This window comes from Nomascus leucogenys, chromosome 16 (assembly GCF_006542625.1).
Source record: "Nomascus leucogenys isolate Asia chromosome 16, Asia_NLE_v1, whole genome shotgun sequence".
NCBI lineage: Eukaryota > Metazoa > Chordata > Mammalia > Primates > Hylobatidae > Nomascus > Nomascus leucogenys.
Genome location: NC_044396.1, coordinates 26,522,177 through 26,545,628, shown reverse-complemented (window position 1 = coordinate 26,545,628; position 23,452 = coordinate 26,522,177). Strand labels below are relative to the sequence as shown.

The following is a 23,452-nucleotide window of genomic DNA, read 5'->3' as shown; positions in this document are numbered from 1 at the left end:
TTTTACAGATGCTAGAAGAAGATACAAAACTCCTGGGTCTGAGACAAAGGACTTAATTATTTACAGGATAGTTAACAGCATTAAGTTTCATGTTCAGTCACTTCTACTTAGTGTCCAAATACAGGGGGCACTGTAGAGGGACTCAGGCAGATGCTGTGCATGCAGTGGGTTTGTATCATACTTAAAGAACCCTGATGGGCTGGCGCGGTGGCTCACGCCTGTAATCCCAGCACTTTGGGGGCTGAGGCGGGCGGATCATGAGGTCAGGAGATCAAGGCCATCCTGGCTAACACAGTGAAACCCCATCTCTCCTAAAAATACAAAAAATTAGCCAGGTGTGGTGGCGGATGCCTGTAGTCCCAGCTACTCAGGAGGCTGAGCAGGAGAATGGCGTAAACCCGGGAGGTGGAGCTTGCAGTGAGCTGAGGTGGCATCACTGCACTCCAGCATGGGCGACAGAGCGAGACTCCATCTCAAAAAAAAAAAAAAAAAAGAACCCTGAGTTTAGGGAACATGAACTGTTCATAATGGAGCCTTGCCCTGCTGGGAGACATTATCTTTATTGGATTGTACAGTAAACAAACCTACCCTTTGCTCTGGAGGGAAACACTATCTTTAGCTTCTACAGCTTTATCTTCTACAGCTACATTACAAACATCCTTGAAAAGACAGTTTAGAACAAAAGGGTTGTTAATGCCTCTGCTTGCATGACATGCAGAAACGTGAGAGTCCATGAAGAATGGTCTCCCAGCATGCTCATTTAAAAAACAAAAACAAATCTGTGAGGGAAGATGTTGATTGAAATTGCATTAAAATTAGAGATTAATTTAAAAAATCAAAGATGATCCTATATTGAGTCTCTCAATCCACAAACTCTGCATACATCTTTCCACTTACTCTTAGCTCTTTTATGCATTTCAATAGTTCTATAATTCTCTTCACAAAGGGGCATGAGTAGTTTCTGTTGCTAATGTAAATGGTATTTTTATATAATTAAAACAATCTCAAACAATTACCTAATTTTCCTGGTGTACAGGAATACAACCATGACATGTCCCACAATTTTTCTACACTCTCTCCCATGTAATTTGTGGAACTCCCTCTTGGCTTTATCAATCGATAGCATTCTACAAATATTCAGTGAGTATTCTATGTCCCTGGGGTGGACTATAAAACAGGAACACATATATGGAGCTCTTATTCTGTGCCAGACTCTGTTCTGATGCTTTCTATATATTAGCTCTAATATTTCTCACAAAACCCTATGAGACATTCTGTTATTTAGTTAAGGACAATTAAAAAGATAGGATATGTAACTTGCCCAACACCACAAATAAGTGATTGGCTCCTACAGACTAGATCCAATGCTAGACACTGAGGAAATAAATATTAAGATGTGACATCTGCCTTCAAGAAGCTCATAGTCCAGTGGGAGAAAGAGAGACCACTAACCAGCAATTACAGCAGAATGTGAAAGGCATTTTGAAAGAGATGTAATAGAACATGTGGGAATGCAAATGAGGGACACTGAAACCAGATTAGGTTGAGGTGGTTGGCCAATCAGGATCAGCTTCTCAGAGAACAGGACACCTGAAGAGGGAAGTCAGCTGACAAACTCTAGGGAGTGGTTTATGAAAGCCTCGGGCCACACGTGAGGAACTCTGAGCTATATAACTAGAACACAGATCACACAGCAGAATGCAAGAAATGAGGCTGACTGACCCACCAGGGGTCTGATCGCTAAAGACTCTGTATGCCACGTTAAGGAGTTAGATCTCTTACCTGGAGACAATGTTCAGAAAAATCAATGAAGGATTTTAAAGAATGACCTGAGCAGACTGGCATGTTAGAAAATTCTTCCTGGCAGGAGGGTGGAAAATATTGATAATATAGTCCTAGCCAAGTCTGGCAGAATGGAGACTAGCTAATACAGGAACATATGTCATCCAGATGATAAGGGTCTAAACTAAGAGAATGGCCAAAGGACTTGAAATCAAAAGCAGATTCAATATTTAATAGACAGAGCATACAGACCTTGAAGGATGAAGAGGCATCAAGAGTGATTTCCTGTTTTATTTGCCTCATCTATTGAATAGGAGACAGTAAGGCAAAGACTACAGGAAGATGTAAGATGTGGAAGAGGGAAGCATATTGGGGCACACTGACAAGCTGGTTATTTGCACATGCCGAATTAGAGTATCATATAGCAAAAATTCATTTTGTATCAGGCACCTAAGGGATTCTCCAAAAGACGCACTAAACATAATTCTTTTCTCCTATGATCTAGTAGAGAATCATGTTTCACTTAATGATGGGGATACATCCTGAGAAATGCATCATTGGGCAATTTCATCATGTGAACATCATACAACGTACTTACACAAACCTAGATGGTATAGTGTACTACATACCTAGGCTATATGGGGTAGCCTATTGCTCCTAGGCTACAAACCTGTACAGCATGTTACTGTACTGAATACTGTAAGGCCATTATAACACAACATAGAAAAGATACAGTAACAATATGATTTTATAATCTTATGGGACCACTGTGTTATATGTGATCCATCACTGACAAAAATGTTGGTATATGGTACATGATTATATACATATATAAATAAACAATTCACAGTAGGACTTGGTAAATGCTAAAGCCCATGAAAGCTTCAACAAGCAGTCAAGGACCAGTTTTATCAATGGGATTTAAAAAATGCATCCTAAGTCACAAGATGAAGAAAGAAGAAAAAAAAAAAAAAAAAAAACACCCTGTCCAGGTGCAGCGGCTCACACCTAAAATCTTTTGGAAGGGTGAGGCGGGAGAATTGCTTGAGCCTAGGAGTTCAACCCTGTAGTAAGCTATGACTGCATCACTGCACTCCAGCCTCAGCAACACAGTAAGACCTTGTCTCAAAAAAAAAAAAAAAAAAAAAAAAAAACTTGGATAATATTAGTTTAGGCATCTGTCTGAATAAAAGTAAATCCAGGCTGGGTGCAATGGCTCACACCTGTAACCCCAACACTTTAGGAGGCTAAGGAATGTGGATGGCTTGATCTCAGGAGTTCAAGACCAGCCTGAGCAACATGGCAAAACCTCATCTCTGCAAAAAAAGAAAAGAAAAATTAGCTGGGCATGGTGGTGTGCACCTATAGTTCCAGGCTACTTGAGGGGCTGAGGCGGGAGGATTGCTTGAGCGTGGGAGGTCAAGGCTGCAGTGAGCTGTGTTCACTCCACTGCAGTCCAGTGCAGGTGACAAAGCAAGACTCTGTCTCAAAAAATAAAATCCATTTGTGAATATTAAAATGACAATATCATTTCCTATAATGAGGCAGTGAAGAAATACATTTATTGTGAATATAATTTGATCTCTGTTAAATATGACAAATCCATAGAATCTTCACATGTCAGAATGAAGGGGTTTCTAAATGTCAACTAACCATCAAATATTGATGTCCCTCTACAGATTCAGCAATATTAGCTTGATCCAAAATTGTATCCCTCGTCATGGAACTGATTCAACAAATAAAACAGCATTACAACTTTTAAAATTAAGTTCTTCATTGAGCAGTATGCTTTTCTCCACCTCATATAGAAAAAATAATGAAAATTGTTTCTCAAGTTCATGGTATATACCACTTTAACTACGTCATAAGGACATGGATCTCATTTAATAAATCACTCTTAATCCCTAACTGATCTCAAAACTAATGCCGATTTCTTGTGGTAGTGAGCTTTAACAGGAGAAATTATATGAGAATTGACAGAGAAAGCACAAAACACGCCTTGTATCAGATCTCTCTTTAAATCTCAACTCAAAACCTTCTTAGCTGCATGATATAGGCAAGTCACACCACCACTTCAACTAGATTTTCTTTCCTACAAAGTAGAAATTGTGAGGCTTTAATGTATGATACATATTACTGTGCTTAAAAAATACTTGTTCCTTAATAAATGTTTAATAAGTGAAGACATATACTAAAAACAACAACAACAAAACAGAGAAAATGGTATGCTGACAGCATACAGCCTTCTTGGCACCATCACAGTCAGCTGCACAGAGAACAGAACTGACTGTATGCCTTACCTGAATCTGCCCCAGGTAAGGCATCTACCTTCAGTGGGTGAGCCATGAATCCAGGATGCAGCTAGAATTGGGGAGATAATCTAACATGACTAATTTTAAAAAGTCTGAGGGTGGTCCGAAAGTCTAGAAACCAATGAAGACCCATGTATAATTAATGGTATGTTCATTTTACCTCACATAATATGTTCTAGAACATAGATGTTTCCAGACTTTATGAACAATCTATGTAATCAACACATAAATGCTTTCGTATTTGATCACAAAGCTAAAGTCTCTCCCCCATGCAAATCCATCATTCTTAACATTGCAGTTAACTGTCTTCCTTTCAAGATTGTCTCTGAGGTTCCTCTTTCACTTAGACACAAATGCAGGCACAGACAAGGGGGGAGGCATGTTGCTTTTACAACATGATCATGTCTTGTATGCCATACCCCTAGACGTGGCCCTGAGCCCACCTTACACCATAAATGATGTGAGACTGACCACCAAGACCAAGGAGCACAATATCCCCCTAGGGAAAACTGTGCACAAGAAATCACCCTCTCTGGACGATCAGCCACATGCAGTAGCAACTGAATTTGATCGTTGCTGATGAAAATAACCTCAGGAAGGAGTGTTCATCCAACGTTCCGAAATAATCAAAGCAGCAATCTACACTGTGGCAATCATGGTGTGGTCTGTAAACAAAACGGCCTGCCTCACTCTGGCCAATTCTGCAGGACATAATGGCCAGGCTTCAGGGGGAGGTACAGCCCCTCCATCACTTCCTGGCATCTCATTCAAACTGGATTCATGCCAGAGACAGGCAGTTCACACCCTGCAGTCTGCTGTGGGGTGGGGGCTGACATTCTAGAGGATGTTTCGGTAGGGCTCACTGCGGTTCTCCCCAGCTGAGAGCGTGTGGTGGAGCAGGGGGTCACCATAGAAAAAGGTTTTCTTGTCTTTTTTTGTTTTTCATCTTCTTCCTCTCTACCTATACCCCAGGAGGGACGTCGTCCTAAAAGTCAGGCCAGGCTAAACTTATTATGAAATTAAGTCTTTCAGATAAATATGTTCCATACCTTATCCACATGAGCAAATTAAGCTAGAACCTTCCTCACACATTCAGATGGGGGCAGGCAGGTAATTTATTGAAGCAAATGTGTTTTCAAGCCAGCTTTTAAACAAGATGTCTAATTATCAGTGTGCTTTTCACTCAGCAACCCTCCTCCACCTCTTCAACATCATTTTTGCAACTCTTGGTTCAAGAGCCACTTAAGAAATAAATGATTCATGGCAACTGAAAGCATGACAATTTTCTGTGAGGCCTAATGGTTGGGTTTCTAGGTCTATGGGTGATAAAAATATGCTACCCCTTAACCCTCTCAACTTCCTTTATGCAAAAAAGAGACCCAGAAACACCAATATTAAGATCCAAGCTCTCCTTTGCAATATATATATATTTTCCTCTAGAACTTAAAATTCTAGCTTTGAGGGAAAAAAAATTAAACTTCTTCAGAAAAGAGAAAAGCTAGCAAAAATGAACACTCTGGTTCTATCTCAAGATGGGATATATTGAGTCCTGTATCTGAGAGATGGACCATGTTCACTCATGAAACAACCCTCAAAGGTGTTCTGAATTTTGCAGGGCTGTTCTTACCATTTTCACACAGGCAGGACTCTCTACGAAAAGAAGCAGATTGCTTTGCCAGCCATAACATGCACCAGCTGTGTGACCTTGAGCCAGATGCTTAATCACACTGAGCATGTTTCTTAATCTGGAAGCTAGGAAAAATACGCTTTTCTTAGAGGGTTGTTTTGAGAATTAAATGGAATATTAAAGTAAAAGTACAGTCTTTAGACACAATATTTCTCAAAGATTGGTCCATGAACTCCCTGCATCAGGTCATTTGAAGGTTTAACGAAGTCTTCGATGCCAGTCCACGTCATTAGAAGAGGACCAGGTCCACAAATTGGCATTTTAAAAAAGCATTTTAACAAGTTCATTAGGTCTAGTGTACTCATGGGGCTGTGAGGTCCAATCTGGGTTTGGACAGAGGACAGAGGACAAAAGAGGAGCCCAGCATTTCATCATCAAGTCAGCATGCTGCCTGTTCTATTCTCACCAAGTATCCTGGTTTTGAGTTCCGAGCATCGCTGTCTTGGATTCCAATTCACCCTTTGTGCTGCTACCAGAGTTATGTTCCTGAATATAAACCTGGCCATGCTGCTTCCCGATCCTGCGTATAGGCACCCAACCTCAACTCTCTGCTCTTCTGGCCTCCTTCAACTGCCTGCATATACTCTGTCCAGGGTGGTCTCAATTCATGCAAACCCTGGTTGTTTTGGTCACATTTCAGCTTAAATGTCTCTTCCTCAGGGGGACCCTCCCTAGCCTCCCAGTCACTCCTAACGATGTATATATATTTTACTCTCTGCTAAAACCAAACGTCTACTACTGATAATCCCTTGGTTATGTGATTGTCTCTTTCCACTAGGAAGTAAGGGCAGATAGCCTGTTTGCTTCTATATGTACTACCTATCCCTGTGCCTGCTACATACTAGGTACTCAATAAATGTATGCTGCATGCCCCCTTAATTAATTATTGGCCTGCACCACCACCAGCCTTGGCAAGGTTCTCACACTATATGTGTAAGGCTGATAAATACAAAAGCTGCATTTCTTATCATGCAACAGGACAACAGCAGGGTGGTATTTGCTTTGTGCAGTATCTGTGCTCAGGGAAAATGAATGAATAAACAGAATTTCTGTAAACGGACTCCATTAAAGAAGGCTGGCATTTAAATAATTCTGATGAAGAAGTTTGTTAAGTGAAGCGTTTTGCCTTAATTTTTTTGTACAACTGGATATTCACGTAAATTTCACATTGGATTTCCTTAAAACAGCTCTGCATCCTTGTTATTAACACCAAAATCACCTCACTTAAATTTTCCTACTTACTAATAAAAATAAAACTACTATATTTGGAAGAAATAATTCCTTAATAATAAAGCAATGAGGTCCAGAGAATATTGTAAGGCACTCATGTTGTAAGTGTTCTCAGCTCCTTTAGAAACTGTAGAGCCGTGGGGCACAGCCAATGGTCCTTGCGTATGGCCCTCTGGAAAACGAACATGCATTCTGGCTCCAGAAAGTCTAGAGAAGAGACTTCACAAAGATCACTTTATAAAAAAGGCTACCCAAATGAATCTCTGCCCAACTCCTGGACTTGATAATATATAAAAAGGGATTTTAGAGGCCCATAGATGTATTAAGAATAAAAGAAAACTACGAAAAGATGACAGCTCAATTTTGGTAGTGGCCTCCTCTCTCTAATTCAGCAAAATTATGCTCTACACAATAGTTTTCCAGCAAAGACTCTGCCATCTATCTTTGTTGCAAGTGAAAAGTGAAGTGAACAATCTCTACTTGAGAACTTTAATTGGTTCTGCTGCGTGTGTCCTTTGGGCTAGTGAGTTTCAAATGAACTGACAGCAGATGAGCGGGGAGGGCGCATGGCTTTGGTTTACAGAGCCTTACAAAAAGGAAAAATGGAAATACGAGGTTGCAAAGTAGGATGCCCAGTTAAGAAAGGAAAATCAGGCCCCTGATAGGCTGCCTCATGATGAGATAAGTACAGGCCTTGCCTGGAATGGTTTCTGGCCTGCTGGGGGCACATGGCTGTCAAGAATTTACTGATGAGAACACAGGCCTACGGGGAAGAAGTCACACCAGCCAGGTGGGCATAGGTGCCACTTAGCAGAACTCATTCTCTTGAGCTGAAGCTGAAAGCAAACAGAGGGATGAGGAAGAGTTGTTTGTTTTTTAGTCTCCTTTCATCCTTTTTCAAAAATCCCTGCTACCCCTTCCACAATTGCTCTCATTACCTACAACGGACAGGTATTACACCCTATGCACCAGTGGTTCTCAGTGCTGGCTGCATCCCCAGGGAAAGCATTTAAAAACTACCAAGTTTGGGGCCCCACCCCCAGGGCACTTTAACCAGAATTACTGGGGGCGGGCCCTGGAAATCAGTTATAGTAAATGTGAAACTTCCCCAGGTGATGTTAATCACAGCCAACATGGAGAACCACCCTCTAAAAAGCATCACCAGAGCTGGGGAGGGGTAGGGGTGGAGGATGTCGTTAAATGTGGAAGGGGGTGCAGCAGCAATAAGGTGAGGTTGTCAGCTTCTTAACAACAGGAAATGTAGTAACAAGAAGGAATGTGTGCAAACTCAGGAAGACACTTGGTAAGAGGAGGCAGGTGCAGTACCAAGGCAGGGCAAGTTTAGCTCTTGAAAGCTGGGAGGTAAAAGAGAAAATGATATCTGCAAAGAGGCTGTAAGACTTGTGAGAAAGTTATTGGCAGAGGCTGGAGGAGGAGGTGGGGGTACACCAAGACACCTATGAAAGAAGTCCGTGGGTAGGAAAGGCGAGGTTCGTAATTTCACAACCAAACGGCAATGATTCAATTTCATACTGATGGTTCACCTTCAGACAGAGATTTTGGTGGCACAGTTGAATCAATTAAGAACTTTTTTTTAAAAAAAGAGGTAATAAACAGTAGTAATGTAGTCCCTGGTACATGCTTCTGAGTGTCTACAAAAGCATCCAGAATTACCACCTCACTCCCATGGGTAGACCTTAAGCATTACGTTGCTCTTTGAAAACTTAGTACTGCCTTGATGATGCTCTTGAGTCCTTAGAAGACAACGTTCTTGAATGTTCCTATAAATGTTTTATCTGATGCTGGTGCAACACTACACTCTGCTCTTTCCTATAATTTGCAGAAATTGGATCCCCTGGCTTGTAAATGGGTCCCATAATCTATAGTATATTCTGCTTAAGTAATATTGCTATGAGTATGCATTTTATTTGTAAGAAAGCAAATTGTACACACCCATCAAAATATTCATTTACATTCACGATGGGTCTATAGCAACTCAAGAGTGCCACAGGAAACCAGTTAAGACCCACTGGCCTGCAGTTATAGTTTTCTAAGTACCACCACTGGAAATCTGGAAATTAACACAGATGTGAAATTTATCGTTAAAAGACTAATGGGCTTGCTAAGGACCATTAGGCAAATTACATAAGATGATTATGCAAAATTCAATAATTTGCAACAAGTCTTTAACGTCTTGGTTTGGACCGGCCTCCTACTTCTGAGCTGTGGGTCCACTACAGAACCCCGCATAGTTTTCTTCATGTGTTTATCTTTCTTGAACTCTAAATATCTTTCCTTCAAGAACATTTACTCTAGTGGATTCTCCTCCCTGGTTTGACTCTCTTTCTATAGCAGTCTAGTCTCTCTGCCCAGGATTTCATGATGGGTGTGAGGGCTACCGAGCATGAGTCTGGGGCTACCTGGGATGGCAGCTGCCATTGCTACCTTTGGATTTTTCTCCATGGGTATCTTTTTGACCCAAGAAAACCATGTTATTCTTCTTGGGCCCCGGGGCTGGTGCAGATGAACATGGCTACAATCCAGGCCTTCAGCAGAGAGGTGAACCACAAACCACAGACCTAGCTGGCCATAACACATCTGTACCTGGCCTTCATCCACCAAAAGTGAACAGCTAATTTGGCATTTTGTCAAGTCTGATGGGAAGCTAATGTGAAAAAAAAAAGACAAATACATCCATGGCTAAGTTAAATGAAGTGTGTATATGGCAGAGAGGACTGGAGGGTGGGGAGCTAGAAAGAAGATGAAATGCAATAGTTTGAAATGCAATATCCTGGGATACACTGAGGCAGTCTCACAAACCTTTACCCACAATTTTGAAATGCAAACATTTCTGAAAAGAGTTTCTTTGTTGTTTTGCTACGAAATGAATTTGCTCCCCAAACTGACCTGAACTGACATGTGGTTAGTTTTTCTCTAACTAAATGTGAATATTCATCTACTTTGCTACAAAAATTACTGTGTGTTGCCTGGATCCCATGGGGGTATTACATTAATATATAAGGTATGCACTGTATTACCTTTCTAAAAGCTGAATTCTGAAAGACATTTGGCCCCAAAGGGTTTGGCTAAGAAATGGTTGACCAGAATACAGCTCCCAAACAGGCATCTTCTCCAGATTTAATCCTTTTGTAGTTTCCCCACATCTTGCGGGTATTTATCTGACTTCAGCTTTTCAATGATTTCTATAACATTATTTTTGTAGATAGAGTTACAAAAGTAGTAGAGGGGGTGACCACCATTGAAACAGGGACAAAGCTGAAAAACAGGCACACATTCCACTCTTACACACGTGCTTTTCTTCTTTGCTGCATGTTTCACTTTATTAGTCTGAGAGTTCTGATAACCAAGAGTCCCTGAACCTGCACTGTAGCATGTGTATGGTACAGGCAATATAAAAAAATACAAGGTGATGATGATCTTGAAAAAGAAGATAGAAACTACATTTTTATTGGTAAATATTAATATCTCAAATGAAATGTCCAGAGATTTGCTAAAAGGCAAATATATAAAGACAGAAAGTGAGACAGAAAAGAAAGTGATAGAAAGATTGGTGGCTTCCTGGGGCTGGCAGCGGGAATGAAAATTAACTGCACACAGGCACAAGGGAGCTCTTTGGGGTGATAGAAAAGTCCTAAAGCTGAATTGTGGTGACAGTTCCCTAGCTCTGTACATTTACTAAAAATCAGTGAATTGTTCAGTTGAAATTGGTGACTTTTATGGCATGTAAACTAGAACTCGATGAAGATGATGAAAAACTAATTTCCTAAATTCCTGAAGTAACACTTTTTATGTCAACACCTTCCCTTCTTTCCTGACATTTCACAGTAATGCCAGTTGAAATTTAAAAAGACAATAAATAAAACTTATTCCTAATTATCAAGGAAAAATTAGAAATTCTTTATCCATAAATGACTGATATTACATTTAGTCAGAGAACAATCCCTTCCAGATATTCTCTTATATTTAGCAAATGAAATCTAAATTATTTTTATCTTAACATGCCATGCATACCTCTAATCACAGCATACATCACATCAACCAGTTTGATTTTATTTACTAATCATTTTGGCAAAGACAGGGTATACCCCTGAGGCAAGAACCATGTCATAGTCTTTATTGTATTCTCAGAGCCTAGTAGGTGTTCAATAAATGATTACATTAAATGCAATGATTTCTTCACCAGAACTATCTATCACTTTTCATTTGCGTAAAAACTATAATACAAATTGAACAGACATCCCCTACCTTCTAAATCAGGGTTTCTCAAGCTTAGCACTCTAGACATTTTGGGGTAGAAAATTCTTCCCTGGGGAGGGCTATTTTGTGCATTGTGGAATGTATAGCAGCATCCCTGGCCTCTACCCACCAATTGCCAGTAGCATCCCCGTCCCCAGCTGTGCCAACCAAAAATGTCTTCAGACATTGCCAAATGTCCTCGGGGTGGGGGGGGGGCGGGGGGGTGTGGTTAAGAACCACAGTTCTAGACAGAAAAAGTTTAAGATGGATCAAACCAAACCGATGGCAGATGCATTTCAACAATGCCTTTCATGCTATGGCTTCTGAAGCTAATGAGAACATCAAGAAAGAAAAAGCATATGACTAGCAAATGATGATTCTCTGACCACAGGCCTTAGCATATTACAGGGAGAGAAAAGGAGAGAAATTCTTTTCATTCTCCATGTAACTGTGGAGATGCAAAAGGCTAATTTTAATATAAGGCTGACAGTTTTTAGGAAATGTGGAGCTGTGGAAATACATAAGAGAAGTGTCCAAATGCCAAATAGCCTGTGGCTATAAAACAGTCTGAAAGAAGCATGCTTGTTGCCAGCGCTGCGCTGTTTATTACGAATTGTATCTAGGAGAACAATTTTGAAAATGCTATTGAATATTTATTAAAAGGAAAGATCTATAATTCAGGTTGTGACATGCCACTATTAGCAAATAACTCAGCCAGTCGGAAAGGTTAAGTAAGAATGGTGGTAGCGAAGCCATTAAATTAGGTGTAAGTTTAGTACATCAGTGTTATTTTATTTTTCTCAATGACCACAGTATTTAGCAATCCTCTTCCAAATATCTCAGCCCAAAGACTAAAATGCTGTTATCCATATTGTATCCTTTTAATAAGACTCGAAATGTTTTGGTTTCAATTCTACCTTGGACATACTGAGCATTTCATACTAAAGTTCAAGATGTACATTTTGGGCAAAGTGACCACTACATAATAAAGCAAAAGAAAAATATTCCTAACACTACATATGTACAAATATTTATCAGGATTTATGATCAATATTTTAAAGCATCTTTATTTCTTATTTAGCAAAACAAAGGAGTGGACTTCTAACCTCAACACCAACAATTTAGGTAATACAATGACACCATTCTAGTTTTCAGCCATGTCTATATTTCTTATCAATCTGTTCATATAAGAGAAAACTACCACAGACAGTTACCTGTTAATTCCTAACACTTAAAAAGGAAGCATATCTTTTCCAATTCTATTGGTAAAAATATTTATATTTTGCTCTGTGCGACTACTGGTAAACATAAACAGGTTTTGGACTCTTTAGTATTAAGCATGTAATTCCTAAATCCACTAAGAGAAAGAACATACACGATGTGCGAAAGCACTCCATTCAATCAAGCTCTAACTGTACACATAATTATGGTATTCAAATTAGATTACTAATTTAGACATGTTCTATCATGTCAAGTATACACTAACATAAAAATGTCTGAATAAAATTCAATAAGAATAAGAAAAATGAGGTAAAGAAAAATTACTCTTTTTAGAAAATGAAAACTCCTAGTACATAATATTAAAATACATACTTATAGAAAGATGAGTAGGAAATGCAGTTTAATTGTTCATCTTGTAGTGAGTAATAAATACAGTAGTGTCAAATCACTTGAACAGAACACTAACTCTATGCCCTGGATTATCATATTTGCATTTGGATGAAATTGGGACACATGAGGCATGAAACGACCAAATTAATCTTCATTTTACCTCATTTGAGTTTCCTCACATATTATTATAAAGTGCAATAAAAATCAAATATAAAATACCATATTACTTTGTATTGTTATTTAAATTTTCACATGCCTATATTGTAATTTTTCAACTACATTGGACTAAGGCTACTACTGCACCATGTATAGTGATAATTCAGAACTAAGATAGCTGCCTAACGTTTTTAAAAACTTTTTAAAATTTATAAATGTATTGTTAGTTTAAAAAATCAGCACCAATAACAAAAGAGCAATCCACCAAATGTCACAAAGGCTTAAACCCCTTTGGATTCAACTTTTCCTACCGAAGCTAAAATGTAAAATAGTCACCATGAAGCTTGAAATTGAGATTTAGGGATAAGCATTAGCACCAGCATTTTGCTACTTGCTAGAAATTGCTTTTATCTGGAAATTGCAATTTAGTAAGCCTCCTAGATATTTTTTGTGAAAGAAAAAAATGCAGTATCATAAAGTTTTTCCAACAGCCATAACATTCTGTGTACTTTTCATGATTCTAATATTACTGTGTATTAATAGCTAATATCTGCTTCAATAGTAGCAAAATTAGGTAAATAAAAAATTTAGACTATCAGGAGCCAAAATACAAGTTGTAACATTAAACTGAATCCCTTAGATTCATCCTACATCATTTTACATTGCTTGCAGAAGACAAATGCTTTAACACTTTGGCATTAAATGAGTAACATAATAGCTGCTTTGGCAAGACAAAGCAAGCAATATCATTTAATGTATCTGGAGAATTCAAAAATATTACAAAAGGAAAACCAACAGTTTTTAAATTAATTAGGCTACATTTTAGTTTTTATACATGCACACACAGGTACGTCTACACACAGAACGCCTCTTACAGACAACAGCCATTGCAATTGCTGAAAAATAAATTCCCATTGTATCACAAATAAGTTTAACTACAATAATTTTATAAGTTAAAATATTGAATCCTTATATTTATACTCAGATTCTTTTTTAGTGCTCTTGAGATAATAAATGCAAAACATGTTCATTTTGTGGAAAAAAAAAAAAACAGATTTTTTTCCCCAATCTAACTTAATCACATATATTTGCAAAAATAACCTGTGGCCCATCAAATATAGAAATTGTAGCTGATACAGTTTCTACTGTTGGTGCTTTGAGCAGACTAATAAAGAAAATCTCTTAAACATAACACCCCCTAATTCTTCTTTAGTAGCTATTCACAAAGATACAGCAACATGATGGAGTGGTATGAACCCAGGACACCTCATTTTGGATCCTAGAAGCTCTACCACTTACTAGCTGTGTTATCTCCACCCACCCATCTGAACCCTGTATCTCAGTTTCCTCATCTGTATAACAGGAGTGATTCTACCTTTAGGTCAAAATTAAAGGACAAACGTTTGAGGACTGAAAGGCATAATATTTAACTAAAACATATGGTAATTCTTTCCATCATCTCCAAATACTCCAGTTAGTCTATAATATAATGTGTCCTGTTTTTATAAGACAAGTGAAAATTACAGGATATTTTACTCAGCATACATCAAATAATCCAGTGAGCCGAAAGTCTCGTTAATAATTATATAAGCATTGGCTCAAAGGTCCAAACCCTCTAATAACATTATGGCCATGATAAAAGCTTGGTTTTTATAATCTGTCAAATAATGGGTCATTTATCACCTTCTCTTCCAGTGTGTTTATTTTGTGGATAAAATGAGATATGCCCGCTATGGGGAACTGAGGCACTTCATGCACCAACAAAGTGATTCTTTCATTCTTTCCATTCTCCCAAGAAGCCTGTGTCCTGCTGTCAACGAAGGAGAAAAACAAATGGAAAAGAAAAATAAGAAATCATAATTCTATAAGCTTCTTGAGATCCAGAAAAAAATAAGAAATGAAAATTCCATACACTTCTTGAGATCAAAATTCACGCTTTGTTATTTTATTTCTTCCCCCCATCCCCTTTCCCACCCACCTTCCACATGGTAGGTCTTAATATTTATTGACCAGAACTGGAAACTCTAGGAGAAAAAGCCACCATTATCTGTGTAGATGGAAGCAAGTTAACAGTCAGACCTGTCCCTTTGCTCTCTTTTTATTTCAATTTCATTTCTTTTGTCACTCGGTTCGCATTCAATCAAGCACCTCATTCTGCTTTGCCTCTGGCTTCTGCCACTTTGTGTCCAAGCACTTGTCAAAAACTTCTCTCGCTTAATCTTACTATGCCATCTCTTTTTCTTCTGACAGCCACCTTGGCCTTCATCTTTTTTTTCTTTTTTTTTTTTTTTTTTCAGTCCACACATTCTCACAGGCAGATCACAACCTCGACAACAATTTCAAATACACGGAAGACTTGCAAACCTGCATTTCCAGTTCAGCCTCCGTTTTGAATTCCAGAACCACAGGCTGTACAACTGCCAATTGCATCTCAGGTCCCGAATGTCCCTCTGGTGCCTCACAGTGCATAAATCCGCAACCTGTCATCTTCTCCTGCAAACTGCTCCATCCTCTGTATTCATTAGCATCTCCAATGGCAGCCTTGTCGATTCAATTACCCAAGCCAGACACCTGGGAGTCATTCTTAAATTCACCATCCTCTCCTTGCTTCTCCCCTTAATGTCCTCACGCTTATCAGTGGGAGTTTAGACCTTAAATCCACACCAGTATTCAAAAGCTTTTTTTGCACAGCTTACCTTGTCTGTCCCTTACCCCATCCATTCTGTGTAATACACCCAGAGTGATCATTCTAAAAAAGTACTTAAATTCATCTACAAAACTAAATATGGCCCACAAGACCCTCCAAAACTGACTCCAGCCTCTGCTCTCCATCTCCAGTCTCATTCCCCATCCTCAATGTGCACCAGCCACATGGAATGACCAGCTGTTCCACAACCTGCCTCTCTGGTACCTTTGTTTCACCATATTCCCTGTTCCCTCTCTCAGAATAATTTCTCCCTGCCCACTCCCACCCTCAGCCTCCTGGTACCCTCCTACTGGCTCTTCCAGACTCGATCAAGCCCAGCTGCGTTAGGAAAAGTTATCCCCTTGGAGTCAGGCACCCCTGACAGAGCCCAGCATCCTTTAAGCACTGGTTCCAACTGCTGCTCAGTGTCTCCTTCCCTCATGAATCTGAGATTCTTGAGGGCAGAGAGAGGGATTTTCTGGTATTTGAGGTCTTATCATCTAACAACGTGCCTGGTATCATATTAATATATATCTGGTGAGTGTATAAATGAATAAATACCACCCTTGTGATATTTAGTGACCCTTCAGTCACTAAAATTGACTGAAAACACAGACAAGCTGCTAGTGATTGATTACATGTGAATTAGAGGCCCACAGCCCTCCTTAGAAGGTGCCAGGAAAAAATTAATAAGGCCACTCTGGTTGCAATTCCCAACTGCTGAATGCAGAAGGTGTGGTGTTCTTGTGTATAGCTATATTAGGGACTGGCTATTTTTAATAAAAAGAAAAAAATTATTGTGTTATGTGTTTTTTCCTTTGACTTAGAACATGAGCTCCCACAACACTTAAGTTTCCCAAAAGTTTCATCATGTTCCACCACAATGGGCATGATGAAGGAATGGGTATGGTTTGGGGTGAAAGGATGGCGTAGGGGGAAGCAACTTTAATAGTAATGATGGAGTCACAAATACAGTGAGACGAGATGCCTGAGAACTTATCTGATCACCCTTCATTCCTCAGAGAAGAAATTCACATAAAAGCTTACATATGCAACCCTGGGGCTCTCTCAACACAAAGATGGCAGATGACAGTAATGCTGATTTAGTCACACCTTTTGGTACTTTTAGAAAATCAAGAGAACCTGATTACTTGCAAATGAATACATGATACGGTACCTAGGGATTGGGTCAGCTGGACATCTATGAAATGGCAGAGGGAAGTACAAAGCTGTTAGCGACCAATTTTATTTTTATTTGTTTATTCTGAGACAAAGTCTCACTCTGTTGCCCAGGCCGGAGTGCAGCGGTATGATCTTCTCGGCTCACTTCACCCTTTACCTCCGGGGTTCAGGTGATTCTCCTGCCTCACCCTTCCAAGTGGCTTGGATTACAGGTGCACACCACCATGCCCAGCTAATTTTTGTATTTTTAGTAGAGACCGGATTTCACCATGTTGGCCAGGCTGGTCTCGAACTCCTGACCTCAAGTGATCCACCCTCCTCAGCCTCCCAAAGTGCTGAGATTACAGGCATGAGTCACCGCGCCTGGCCTAGTGACCAATCTTAAAACTACTTCTTCTTCCGTAATTTTTTTTTTTTTACTTGCTTACTCCATAAGGTTCACAGGATTTCAGGAGCTCTGCATTTCTAGCAAATGCCCCCAGTCAGGCCAATTTCCCTGTCCTCTGCAATAAACAGTCTACATTTAGGAGACTAAATTTTTAAAACGTTTTTAATCACTTCTCAGGTTAAAAAAATCATACAGTCCTATAACGTCAAGGATGGGGGCAAATGAGAGAACAACAGGATATGCCAAAATATTATAATCATAATAGTTCCTTTATAATTCAAACTCCAGGGGATGATATGAATTAACTTATTGAACAAATATTGGCGCCAGTATGAAATCGAGAAAAAATAGAGGGAGCAGGGCTCAGGAGAAGGGTTTTGAAAATATTACAAGATGGTTTTAAAATTGTCCTTTTACCCTCCATTTTGACTGGAGTTAGAAAGGCTATGATACAGACATGGAAGATTTGATGCAATGTTCTTACTATAAGGTAAACTTAAAGCCTTACTGGTTAGACATAAGCGTTCATTTCCTTTGAAAACCATAGTCTCATGGGATGACAGATGACACTGCTGTAGCAATGTGGTTCTCCCATGACAGTTCACTGCTGATACTTTTTTAGATTTAAATAAACTTATTTAAAAAAAAAATCACCCAAGAAAATCTCAGGTCTCCACACTTCTCCTTTTTTTAATGAGAATGATGCAAGTATGTGACACTAAACACAGATAAAGTTAACATGCCTCCCCACTGTGCTCTACTACCAGCTGAAGGCTTTACGCTTCCTATTTCACAAAGCAGACATGTGGTTTTCTTTTTTGAGCTCATTGCATAACCTAAGCCTAAGCTCTTCTTCTACAAAGATAATGGAGATGATATTTCCTGTGCTGTCAATTCCTGCTCCTGGCAGTGGCTAAGAAGGTAGGCATGTGTCTTCCCACCATTCCTTCACCTGGGGACCAAGCAAGATAGTATAGGATTCTTTTGAAAAGCATAACATAGCCCATCTATATTATGTAATATATAAATCCATGCAATAGAGTTTAGCTGTCACAAAGGCTCAAAAATCAGAGGCAGCAGAATGTTCTATAAGTATCACGGGCCTCCTTGCACAGTTCTGGGCTCCACTCTTTACTCTGAAGCTCACTAGTGTGACCTTCGACAAGTGCCTGACTTTTCTAGGCCTCAGTTGTCACTTCCGCAAAAGAGGATAATAAAGTACTACCACACGAGGTCATAGTGAGGATGAAGGGAAGTTCTTAACATGGCAGCCAACGCACAGTAAGTGCTCCCTTTAAGCTATTCATTCCAATTCTTATCCAGAAAGATAACCAGTAAGGACTAGAAATGTGGTCATATAAATTATGTACAGAGCTGTCTTCCCCTCATACTTACCCCCTGCCCTTGAACTCAGCAATGAGCGAGCCCTCAGGGGCTGTCTCTGCGGGGCTGCATATGAACTGCTTGTGTGTATAACTTGTATAACCTCCCAACATGCCTCTCACAATGCATGAGGCAGGAGCTCTGGAACTATCAGCTCCCAACTCCTCAAGCCCAAAGTGAAGAAAATTCACAACAGTACATATGAGTGTCAATGATCTTCATTCATTTATATCCATATTAAAATTAGTTTGCATTTCTTTTACATGTATCTTCTGATGGATGTCAGAAGAAAATTATTCAGAGATTTAAAAGTGACACAGATAAGCCACTAAATAGACAACAGATAACACAGATGAGAAATGAAACAACTATATGTATATTCTGAGGAGTTAGTTAATAATAAATCAGGAATCTCATTCAAGTCACAAAAGTGATCAGGGGAGACTTTTACTATAGAATAACCTAGAGCAGGGGAACACTTGAAATTAACTATTAAGTAAGCAAAAGGGAATATCTGTTCTTTGAAAAGAAGGGTTAAGTTGAAACAGAAGATAATTCAGGGAGATGTGAGATGACTCGGTCGATGGCAGGGGCTCTTTCGGGCACTTTGCAACTACGGTATTGTGTCCCCAGGCACATGAAGGAAGAGTAGAACTCTCGAAGAGTTTTGATTTTTTTTTTTAAAGTCAACTTTGAGCATTTGTATTGAAGCACCATTCAGTGTTAGCATATATTAGCTAAGAGGTTTCATTAAACATTAAATCAGTCTGTGATTTAAATTAAATCAGACTGTGAGCAGTCTGTGGTCTATGTGCCCTATATAGCAATTAGATTTTAATCTCTAGAAACAAGACTTACAAAAGGCAAGAACACTATCTAGTATTTGGGTGATAACCTAACACAGCCACAAAAATACCATGACCTCTCAATCATTCCCCACCTCTGGAACCCAGCTGAGAAGTCTAACAAGCTACGGATACCTTAAAGGAAGTACTGCTCACACAGCACCCCGGAATCTGCTTCCCATTACATGGGGTACTAAGGCTTGAAAGAAGCATGCTTATTTAATGGTAAGTATAAATTATTTCTATTTCTGAACATGCAGTTTAATATGAGGCAAAGTGCAAGGCCGCTCTCTGCCCAAGGGAGTTCTCCAGCTGGGACTGAACACATATCCAGGGATGACGCTGTTTGTGTACTGCTGCCGTGGTGTTTTCCTTGACTGTGTAAATTGCTGCAGCTACACGTGCAGGCAGGAAACCAAACGAAGAACACCACTCTCCAGTGTAAACTCTAACATCACACCAATTTTTCTTTTTTGACTCTCTGAATGCATGAATAGAAAAATAATAAAGCCACAGAATCCACTTCAAATTGAAAGACCTGGCACCTCTACCACACACTAGGAGGTATGGAAGCATGGGCAAGTTATTTAACAATAATTATGATCGTTTCTGTTGTGGGTGCTGTTAAGCACTTGGCATACTTTAATCCTTAAGCTTAGATTTCTTCATGTATACATTGAGGATAATAATGCATCTACTTCATTTGCAAGTTGAGGCAGCAGGGTCAAAAAGAACACAGTTTCAACACAGACAGACGTGGGTTAAATGCCAGCTCCAATTTCTACTGTTTGATCTCACTGAGCTTACATTTTCTCATCTCTAAAGTAGAGATGAAGTCACTTACCTCAAAGGACTGTGGTGGTAATTGAGCAAGACAGTGTTAAATACCAGTTGATGTCTGTATCGCTAGACAGTGCACAATAAATGTTTATACCTTCTCTCCTATTATACACATGAACTGCTTCTGTTAACATTCATCAGCAGCAATTCAATGTCCATAGAGTCCAAAGATGCATTTCCTTTCATAACAATGAAAATTTTTCCCAGAACAAGCTTAATATGCCAGATACTGGCCCAACAGCTGTATGTCTATGAACTCATTTAATCCTCACTACTGTTCAGTGGGGTAGGTACTACTACTGTCATCCCCATTGTACAGATGAAGACACTGAGGCATAGACTTTGGGTAACTTGCCTAGATTCAAACAGACGGTACCAGAGCTGGCAGCCTGGCTCCATAGCCTGTCCTCCTAACCAGGCTACAATAGTGCTTACTGGGTCAATCTGTTTGAGATTCCATGCTTGGATGTAATCTCTTCTAGAGATAAGCACTGGATGCTCTCACAAACCGCAATGTGTTGATGTGACTAACTTTTCAACTTCTGAAATAACATTTGTGTATTTTCTTAGTATTCCTAAAAAAAACCCCTTTACATTTTAAATAAGGTGCCTATAACTAGTTCATCTTGTTCTGCATGCTGAAATACCATAAATAAATGCACTTCTCTCTTCAAAGATTATGTAAATAAATCTTACACTAAAACATACCCCTGAGCTTTGCTTTAAACAATAATTTCAAGTCCAAATTAAACATTTATGTATGTGTTATATATTTAGCAGGAAAGTCTTAATATGACCTATTTTGTCAAACTAATGACATCTATACCCAATACTCCAAATATTCCTCTTATTTATAATATTCGCTGTGTAACAGTCACACAGCAGTACTGCATGGTATTTCAAAGTACTATTCCTTTTACAAGTTTAATCAACTCAGGTATTAAACATCAATGATGATAATCCATAGCTCTGCTTAAAAGGAATCTCTCGGGGACAGCTGAGAAAGAAAGGTTAAAGATTTCTATCCTTCAAAGTAGGGCACTGCAGCTACCTATAAATCATGCTCTTTGTTTATTAAGATAATTAGGCCCATCAGTACACTTAACTTTTAGACTCAACAATTGTCTGGCATGAACAATTTCCACTTTTTCTAAAACAAAGGGGATGTGTTCAAAAAGCGGTCCTCTGCATGCTCTCTGCACAATGCATGCTATTTTAAAACATGATTTATGGGTCTAATTCCTGGAGCTGCCTTGAAAAATATACTGGGTTGTTCCTCCCATGCTCCCTATTAGGAGAAGACACTCCAATGTGAAGAGTGCACTCTGTTTCAGACTTCAGGCCGCTATATCATGTCAGCATTTTCATTAAATACTGTTCAAGCTGGACTTAAAACAAATGGAATGGAGAGCCACAGCTGCAGCCACTGCAGAGACAAAGTTATCCAGCCGGGAGGCTTACATAAGAGGTGCAGGACAATCAGGGTGAAATCCAAGTGTCATTATCTGAATCCTATTTCTTGAGACTTGCCTACATTCTTAAAGTGTATGAAATCACATGCCCAGAGCTCGTTTTATTTGCCTTAGGGCATAAAACACCGGGTCGACATATAAGTTGTTTTTTCCCTAAAGGACTAGGCTCCAGTTATGAAAAGGTTGGCAACTTCTGCCTAAGGGAAGAGTAAAGCGGGATGCGCGGGAAGCCTGCAGGCCTGAAAGAAACGGCTCGCCAAAAGATCCATCGCAGTGCTGGCCACACTCCCCAGAGGATTTAGGACGGAGGTGACAAGACCCTGCCCAGCCCCTTCACTCCAAGGTACACACAGAGTCAAGGAGCTTGGAATGAATAATTAGCACGCAGCAGTCGAAATGCCCTAGGAGCACCTGTCCTCTCCCAGCATATTTCCAACCGGCACATTCGTGAGATGCTGGAGTCAGCCAGCCCTGGACTCCAGACCTTCCAGCTGCCTTGTCCCCTTCTTGGCAAACCCCGCACTCCCTCCTCGAGCTGGAACTCCGCTAACAAGAGGTGCCACCCTCGGCTTCCCACAAGAAGATAAAAACGAACCTCTCCTTCCCACGGCTCCCTCCAACTTCAGAAACTACAGTCAACTTACTGGGACTCAGGAGGCAGGGAGTCTTCCTGGCGGACGGCGCTCGGAGGCAGCCTCTGCAAACTCCGGCGCTCAGCGCCGCCGCCCCGGCACAGCCCCGCAGCAGCGGCAAGTGCAGGACCAGGCGCCGCCGCTCTGCACCAGTCGCCTTGGCTCAGCTGTGCCGGGCGCCGGGCATTCGCCAGGGCACACGACTCAGCGAGGCGGCGGCGGGGACTGAGGCTACTGCACCCGGCCACACGGACCCGAGCGCTGCAGCTGCCTCCAGCCCCGGAGCGCGGGGTGTCGTGTCTCTGGCTCCGAGGGAATCACGGCTCAATTAGAGACCCGGCAGGGGAAAAACGGATGCGCTGCCGCAGGCAGAGCCGCCAGCCTGCCCCCAGTCGGCTGGTCACATAGCGGGCGCGCAGACGGACAAGCGAGCGGGAGGGTACCGCAGCCCGCACTCGCCGCTGCGCCGCGGAGAATGACAGGCGCCGAGGCGGAGCAGCCGCGCGGGGAGCGGGGCGCGAGTGCGCATGATCCTGGCCGCTGCGGCACGTCACGGGGGAGGAGGGGCGGGCCGCGGGGCGTGAGCGGACGAGCCGGGCGGGGCCGGGCTGGGGGTGCAAGCGGGTGAGGACCGGCGCGGCGCCCGGCTTGCTCGCGGGAAGATGCAGGAAGTCTTCCCTGCCCTGGTTTTATGAACCCAAAGCTCTGTGGTTGAACTTGTCCCCGGAGCCCATTGTCCCTTAAACAGCACCGTTTAAGCGGTCCTTAAGGTCCCTGGGGAGCCCACAAAAGCCAATTTAACTCAGGTTACAGCTTAACCGTAAAGGGTTGCCATTTGGGGGACAATGATCTTCTGTCGTGGCTGTGCATTAAAATAACTTGGGGAGCTTGTAAGAACCCTTTGCCCGGGACGCATCCCAGAGCAAGTACAGGACAAAGTCTGGGTGGGGCCCAGGTATCAGTAGGCATCTAAAGATACCAGGGTACAG

At 40.8% G+C, this 23,452-nt stretch overlaps 1 protein-coding gene across 3 annotated transcripts in view; it reads right to left on the bottom strand.

Moving 5' to 3' along the window:
• The window catches only part of PAG1 (phosphoprotein membrane anchor with glycosphingolipid microdomains 1), a 144,341-nt gene extending 121,401 nt beyond the window's left edge, over positions 1 to 22,940 (bottom strand). Inside the window, exon 1 of one of the 3 annotated variants that reach the window (XM_003269486.4) lies at positions 22,476 to 22,940. The gene's annotated coding sequence lies outside the window, so the exon portion shown is untranslated. Of the gene's footprint in view, positions 1 to 22,426 lie in introns of all 3 variants that reach the window. The other 2 variants (XM_030795539.1, XM_030795538.1) reach the window with 2 other exon arrangements.
• Between the last annotated feature and the right edge of the window lie 512 nt (positions 22,941 to 23,452).